Genomic DNA, 8,022 nt, shown 5'->3' with positions numbered 1-8,022 from the left:
CACAATTATGTAAAACATGAGTAATAACTATAATTGGGGTAGTTTGCTAATACAATAAAAAGCTCTGAACATGAGAAAAGTTATGCTCACAGCAGTAGCTATCACTTTCTAAAGTAAGAATTCATGGATGAAATGACATGAAAAAGATGGTTATAAAATTTTAATGGAATGATAAAAGGCAAAAGTCAGCCTCTCAGCTGAATTCTTAAAATCCCTATATATCACAATCAGCTCCTTAACTGTAAAATCAATGTGGAGTATAACATGTTGTCAATGCGGCTGTCACTGGAGGGGAGACTGGGAGTATGACAGGCACACAGCTCAGCTGGCCGGTGATGAAAATACAACCTTACAGCGCTCTCCGTGGGTGTAATTGTTTAGAGAACTCCCTCCTGGAGCTGGGAACAGGAGCATCCTTTCTGTCCAGATCACAGATTCATATTTCAAACCATTTCATTACAACATTAATAACGGAAAGTAGTTTCATTTTGGCAAATGAAATTATCTTTTATGGGAAACTATTTTGCTCATCAGCTTCAAAAGTTCAGCCCCAGCCTAAAATAGAGTAATAAAATTGTTAACAGAGGAGTCTGCTTATTTAGTTTTATATTCAGGTGTGTATATTGGAAAGGGTGTGTGTGCACACACTTGCGTGTATTTGTATGCATGTGTATAAATATCCAGTTTGAATGACTCACAACTTGAGTGTGTGTATAACTTTCAGTGGTTTTGTGAGTCTTCTCCACTTGTTTCCTATTCGAGTTACCCATGACTGATCACTCAGTTTTCTTGTTACATTCCCATTGTTGCCCTGAAGCAACATTTTACCATTCTAATTAAAGCCTCACTCCATTTAAAAACTCTTTTTGGTAATATTAACTCCATAACTGAGTATCCCCTAAGTTTACCAGTGAGTGGCAAATATATGGATGTATAATTATATAAAGCAATATACTGTGTGCTAATTGTTAATGCAGCCTTTTGTTATTCACTACTGATATGTTAACAGAAGAATAATGTATTCTATCTTGTTTTTAATCATGAATTCTTTTACTGATTTATTATTTATACCCCAACTACTTCCCAAAATAATTTTTGACAGCTCATAATAAAAGTAACCAAATGTGAGAGGAGCAATAAAATAAAGAAATATTATTAATCTTGATAATAATTAAGATGATATTAATATGATAATAAAGAGGGTACAATAGTTATTTCTCAAAACAAAAATTAAGAATAGGCACTGCGGTTTTGCAGAAAAATGAACTTTCAGCCTCTTGACGCTGATGAAAAAGGAAATGGGCTGTGTAACATAGGTACCATTATGTAATGAGAGAAACCTCTGAAGGCTAAAAGGCTGTTGGAATTGAAAGGACATTATTTGATAGTTTGCAAATAGAAGAACCAATATTCAGGAACTATTTTTCTGTATTTCTCCTGATTTCAGGAGAGTATTGTTTAGAAAGAATGTTTCGGCCTCTAGAGCTGGGGCATATTGTGAGGTGAATGGCAGTAGATGCATCTGTGATAATTTGGTGCAGAAAATAAAATGCACTGATGTAAGAATTCATGAAGTCAGGAAAACATCCTAAAAATCCTAAAGGTCATCACAATCACTCCTTATATTTGGGCAAAACTTTATCTGAATTTTTCCAAATGTAGCAAATCAACTCTGTTTACAGGGACATTGTCAAAATGAGGAAAATAGCAAGATTAAATGAATCTATGTATTGTTTTAGCATTACAAAATGTTCTTTTACAGGCAGGTGCTACATAAAATGCTATAGAAAATGATTATGGTAAACATCCATCTTTCTGTTAATAACTAGCAGTTTTTAGATACTTGACTCTCTAGGAATTTAAGATTTGAGACTGAAAACTAAGCTCGTGCCATTAAATATCAACCTGTGGCAATTAGCTTTGAATGATCTCACATAGTCCACTGAGAGTTTTCAAATATTGACAATTTAACTTTTTCAAAGCTAAAAAACAAGAATAGTGTTTTAAAATAGTGAAAGGCCAGCAGATAACATTTCTGGATAATGAGAGGATATACTGTTCCTGCTAAAGTGTCTTGCATATAATACACACTCAATAAAATTTAAGTAGTAATAAGGTAGCTGTGACAAAATTATTTTTTATTAATTTCTTAAACATAAAAAACTCGATTTTTCATTACTTTCACCTGCAGTCTTCAGCTGTAAGAAACACAGATATTACAAACCTCTATATTTAGAAGAGCAGTGTGCTTTAAGTGCTCAGAGGAGATTCAAGAGCTCAAGTGGGAAATTGAGGCAAGGTGGATAGAATTTTTGATTAATCAATCCATTGTTTCAAAGGATTCTGTATTGGTCAGTTTGGGCTTGAATAAGTTCCTTTTGATCTTACAGTATAAAAATAAAATATAAAAATAATCATAAATATTTGAACTTGTTAATTCTGAAAATTCAGAAATTTGTGAAGAAAATCTATGCAACAAAAGACAAAGTATATAGTGACAAACATGCAGAACCAGTTTGCTCTCAAAATCAGAAGACTATAAATGTTATTTTTGATCCTGGGTCTTCTGTTCTATGCAAAATAGATACCTGAATTACTGTTTGAAAGGATAAACATGTCAGCAATCAGAGGTTAGTACTTAAGGCAATTGGAAAAATATTTGGAATGGAGAAAGCAAAATAGTCGTGTAGCACTACTGAAACTTGTAGTTCCTCTTTCTTCATTAAGTAAAATGTACTCATATAAATATGTTCCAATCTCATTTAAAAATATTCCTATTTTCTTCTTGTTGCATAGAATGCTCTTAAGGATGCAAGTGAAACTTTAAATGCTAAAATGCCCTAAGCATAAGATGTTTGTCATGCAATATTCGTTTTAAAATTTCAGTAATCTTAAGGGCATACATGCACTTAAATGATTCAGAAGTCCTATTCTAGAATTATCTTGATCAATTTATCAAATTTTATACCACATGTTTCCTTCCTCTTCTGTTACACGGTCTCAGAGTATTTTACTCTTATTACAGGTTGTGAGAATAAAAACAGGAAAACTGGTTTTGTTTTAGAATTCTTTCTACATATCCCTCCCCTTCATTCTGAATAGCACATGGTTTGGGGCTGGCAGAAGCCTCTCTAACTAGAACATTCGTTAACTTAGCCAAGACAGCAGCCAATGTTGAATCAGAGAGACAGCCAGCAGCCTGCCTCTGACCAAGGCAAAAAAATAAGAATCACTTTTGGGATGTCCCTCTCTTACATTCACCTCTTGTTCCCACTCTCCCAGCCTCATACTCAGAGACTGGAACAACTGACAGGACAACCTCAGAGTCCCTCTCCAGGTCTCATGTGTCAGCGTTCACCTCTTACAGCAACTACTTTCCAGCCTCACCCTGAACCAATGGAGATGGTGTAAATTTGAACTTGGATATTAAAATGCACTCCAAATATAAATCATTTCCAATTTCTCTCCTGGTCTTCTCCTCTGGGTAGGCTTTCTTGGTCCTCATGTTGAGGGGCCATGCCCTTCCTCTGGGCTTGCTCTCATGGACAACTCAGCTCATTCACTCTAACTATGGTTTTACTGTGTGTGCTCCTTGCTAGACAGTGGAAATCTCAAGGGAAAAACAAGGAAATCCATCCTTGCAACTTTCATATCTCTCTTAGTCCCTGGTACACAGTAGGTACTCAGTAAATGTTTGCTTGAGTTTTTGTGGATTTACTTCAATCAAACTCTGCTTTTAATCAGTACTTTGAGTAACAATTTTGGGGCACTTATTCTACATCAGACCCTTCGCCAGACACTGGTGATAGAAACATAGTTGAGACAGATCGCTAGGTCTTGAGATGTTACAATTCAGAAGGGGATATTGATGATGCACTAGTAAACACAAACCAAAATTCTAAGGGAGCCACAAGAAGGGAAAACTTCACAGAGGAAGTGACACTTGAGCTGGGGCTTGATGAATGAGTAGAATTATGTCAGGCAACAAAAGAGGAAGAAGCATGTTCTGTTAGATCTAGATTTTGATTGACATTACATTGCCTTTCTGTCTTACTCCAGAAGAACCTCTGTTCCTTTGTAAATTACTGTGAGTATCTGAAAGATGGATGAAGGCTGCTGAGGGGAAAAGTAAAGCACGACCCAGGTATAAGATAATTTTCTTCATTGCCCTCTCCTCTGTTCACAGTGCAATTATAAATGTGAAAAAATAACACGATGTAATGCAATCAGCAAATATAGCATGGCAATGGTACAGGCTTGTGTCACCTAATGACAGGAATACATTCTGAGAGATGCACCATTAGGCGATTTCATCGTTGTGCAAACATCCTAGAATGTTCTTACACAAACTTAGATGGTACAGCCTACTACACACCTAGTTTGTGTGGTATAACCTGTTGTTCCCAGGCTACAAACCTGTACAGCATGTTACTGTACTCAGTACTGTAGGCAATTGTAACATAACGATAAGTGTGTATCCAAACACAGAAAAGGTACTGTAAAAATATGATATCATAATCTTATGGGTCCACCGTCATATATGTGGCTCATCATTAACTGAAATGTTGTGTAGCATATAACTGTACTTAAAATATCACCATGTCATCAAACTAATGAACAAATGAAAAGTTGTCTGAGTAAACCTACAGAATAAACTGTTGGAATTCCAAAGGTTTTATTCAGTAATGCCTCTTAGATTAGTGGTTAAAAATACAAATGTGGAATTTTAAACTACAAATTTGGGAAATAATCAAACATTTTAAAATATATGACAACTAAATAGTAAAATCTAGGGTGAATTCAAGTTTGTTTGTTTGTTTGTTTGTTTGGAGATAGGGAAGTGATTTTTAGAAAATGATTTCAATTTCATTAGTTGATGTAATTGCTTGCGTATGCCATATATGTTTGTCCTTAAAATTAGATATCCCATATTTCAATCTTCTTTCCTTGGAAACCTTAAGAGAAACAGATTATCTAACTATTTTTGGGAATCCACATTTTTAAGAAAAAGTAGGTTAATTCATAGTTAACACAAGGCAGGATTTCAGTACGCAAAAGAGTACATCCACATTTAAGCTGAGGTTTGAAGAAACTTGCCCTCCGTATTCACTCCGATTTCTACATGTATGTACTTTACAGAAAACAATTGCAAACATACAAGAGAGAAGGAACAATCATATAATCAGGAGTGATGGTTATCTCTGGTTTCAAGATATCAACATTTTCAGCTGCTAGGCAAGTGCCTTCATTTTATTAATCACATGCTCCCAAGTCTAGCATAATCTTAGGACATTTTTGCAAGCTGTGGACATGCCAGGTGCTTGGACTGCCAGCAGCACATTTAAAAAATAATGTGTTGTTTGTATTTATCTGTTTGCAAACAGTTAAACACTACGCTGACCAAATTGGCTGGAACAAACATCTTTTATTAACACACGTTTAACAGGATTTAAAATATTCATAGGAAATGTGCATTATTATTATTTGGCATCAGCACACTAGATTTTTAAAAATGCATGGAACTGGATATTGGTGGCACACTGGTGTAAATGACAAATTATTTGAAAAAATCTATTAAAATTCTTGACATCCTGTTTCCCTGTCCATGATAACTTCTCTGTGCCCACACATTTGCTTCTCGGGCTGTAGCTCATTGCCTGCCTAGATTTCTCTGTGTGGTTTCACCTGTGTCACAGGCTTGCTGAAAGTCACTGTCTTGAAATATCACACTAAAAATATTGCCATTGGTGACCCATTTTGGCACTGGAAAGCTATGATACTGTGGCTGAAGCAGAAAGGTGCCTGTTGATGGTATGGAATTTAAATGTGGGCATGAGGTGACTTCTCTGTTTCATTCTGTAAGATGATATGTGAGATTTCTACATGGAAAATTGCACTCTGGGTCAGGCGCGGTGGCTCACACCTGTATTCCAGCACTTTGGGAGGCTGAGGTGGGCAGATCACCTGAGGTCAGGAGTTCCAGACCAGCCTGGCCAACATGGTGAAACCCGTCTCTAATAAAAACATAAAAAAATTAGCCGGGAGTGGTAGTGGGCACCTGTAATCCCAGCTACTTGGGAGGCTGAGGCAGGAGAATTGCTTGAACCCAGGAGACAGAGGTTGCAGTGAGCCGACATGGTGCCACTGCACTCCAGCCTGGGCAATAGAGTGAAACTCCATCTCAAAAAAATGAAAGAAAGAAAGAAAGAAAGAAAGAAAGAAAGAAAGAAAGAAAGAAAGAAAGAAAGAAAGAAAGAAAGAAAGAAAGAGAGAGAGAGAGAAAGAGGAAGACAGAAAGAAAGAAAGAAAGAAAAAGAAAGAAAGAAAAGAAAGAAAGAAAGAAAAGAAAGAAGGAAAGAAAGAAAGAAAGAAAGAAAGGAAATGAAGAAAGAAAGAAAATGAAGAAAGAAAGAAAGAGAGAGAGAAAGAACGAAAGAGAGAGAGAAAGACAGAAAGAAAGAAAGAAGGAAGGAAGGAAAGAAAAGAAGGAAAGAAAGAAAAGAAATGAAGAAAGAAAGAAAATGAAGAAAGAAAGAAAATGAAGAAAGAAAGAAAGAAAGAAAAAGAAAGAAAGAAAGAAGGAAAGAAAGAAAGAAAGAAAGAAAGAAAGAAAGAAAGAAAGAAAGAAAGAAAGAAAGAAAGAAAGAAAGAAAGAAAGAGAAAATTGCATTTTGGTGAGCAGGGGGTGCTGGTCAGGATTGTGTATGAAGCGTGATTCTGGCATGGACCTGTCAGTATGGGTGGTTTTATAAGCAACGCTTTGTAGCCTTGACAGAAAAACTACTTGTGCCCGATGCCAATCACTCAGTCTTTGTCAACTCAATTGCACATCCTCTCAGAGACAGCATCCATCTCCACTGACATCTAAAATATACAGTACCCTGTCACCATGTCTCAGGGGTGAGTATGTACTGCTAACATAACCTGCAGGTACACATGGCCTCCTTCCAGTTCTTTGCTATGTATGTGACTTCACAGTGTACACACGAAGCAGAAGAAGGAAGGGTTCATTCATTTTGAGGAACGGGTTTAAACAAAAATGATGGTTATGAGTTGATACCTGCTATTTATTCAAGTGTTACTAATTCTTACTTAAGGACAATGAAGGGTTAATAGCATTCACTTTGAACTCAAGCCCTAAATATCACAACCATGGTAGGGTCTCTGTGTATGAAAATTCCAACCATGTACATATATGGTCTGTAAGACTTGTTTTATAGTACAATGAGACCAAAGATAAGTTTGCTCAACAAAGGAAGCTATGCTAATTGGTATTTTACAATATGTTGAACTTTTGCTTATTTATGTGCTACCTCCCTGCCAATAGATGGCAGGTCATGGCCCTCATTTAGTAAAAATTGTGGGGAGATTACCACTGAGGAGGTTTGAGTGTTGCCCTTTCTCTAGGGGAATAAAAAGTGCTGTGCCAAAAAAAAAAAAAAAATTCTTTCTCCTTTCTTCCAAGCATTCTATTGAGACATCACCTCTGCAGTGGGTTGAATAATTATTTTTGGCTAATCTTTATTTAGTGCCATCAAGCATGTTGCTGTATATAAGAAGGAGATTACAAACCTATCTTCAGTTGTTTTAAATGTTTCTTCAGAAATCTATTTTGAGTGTGAATTCTTCAGTCCATAAATCTGGTGATCATGGCGTCCAGATTCCCCAGAGTGTATGTAATGTTCCTCCTAAAAGGTGGCGAATTAATGCTTTCTGAACTTTGGGTGCCGTTTATTGTACTGTGCTGATAATTTACTAAATGACACCCTTGAGAACAAAAGTACTGAAAGTCCCCCTACAAAGTAGCTAACTTTCTCCCAGGGAGTAATTACGAATTGGAAGAAATGGATTAAGTAATATACATTATTGCTCATAATGCTGGCTTTTTTTTTGTAAAAATAAAGTCAACTTTAAACAAGATAGATTGTACTGATTATATCTTATTTGATGTCTTATCTTCACTAAAATAATGCAATTAAAGGTATTATAGAAATAAAATAATATATTTAATAAACAATTGAT

General features: G+C 35.9%; 1 protein-coding gene across 1 annotated transcript in view; it reads right to left on the bottom strand.

The window, feature by feature from the left end:
• Positions 1–8,022, bottom strand: part of USH2A (usherin) — a 785,943-nt gene that overhangs the window by 262,599 nt on the left and 515,322 nt on the right. The gene's annotated exons all lie outside the window — the stretch shown is intronic.

Source organism: Chlorocebus sabaeus, chromosome 25 (assembly GCF_047675955.1).
Source record: "Chlorocebus sabaeus isolate Y175 chromosome 25, mChlSab1.0.hap1, whole genome shotgun sequence".
NCBI classification, from domain to species: domain Eukaryota; kingdom Metazoa; phylum Chordata; class Mammalia; order Primates; family Cercopithecidae; genus Chlorocebus; species Chlorocebus sabaeus.
The sequence above is the reverse complement of the archived record's forward strand: the minus strand, read 5'-3'. Positions and strand labels throughout refer to the sequence as shown.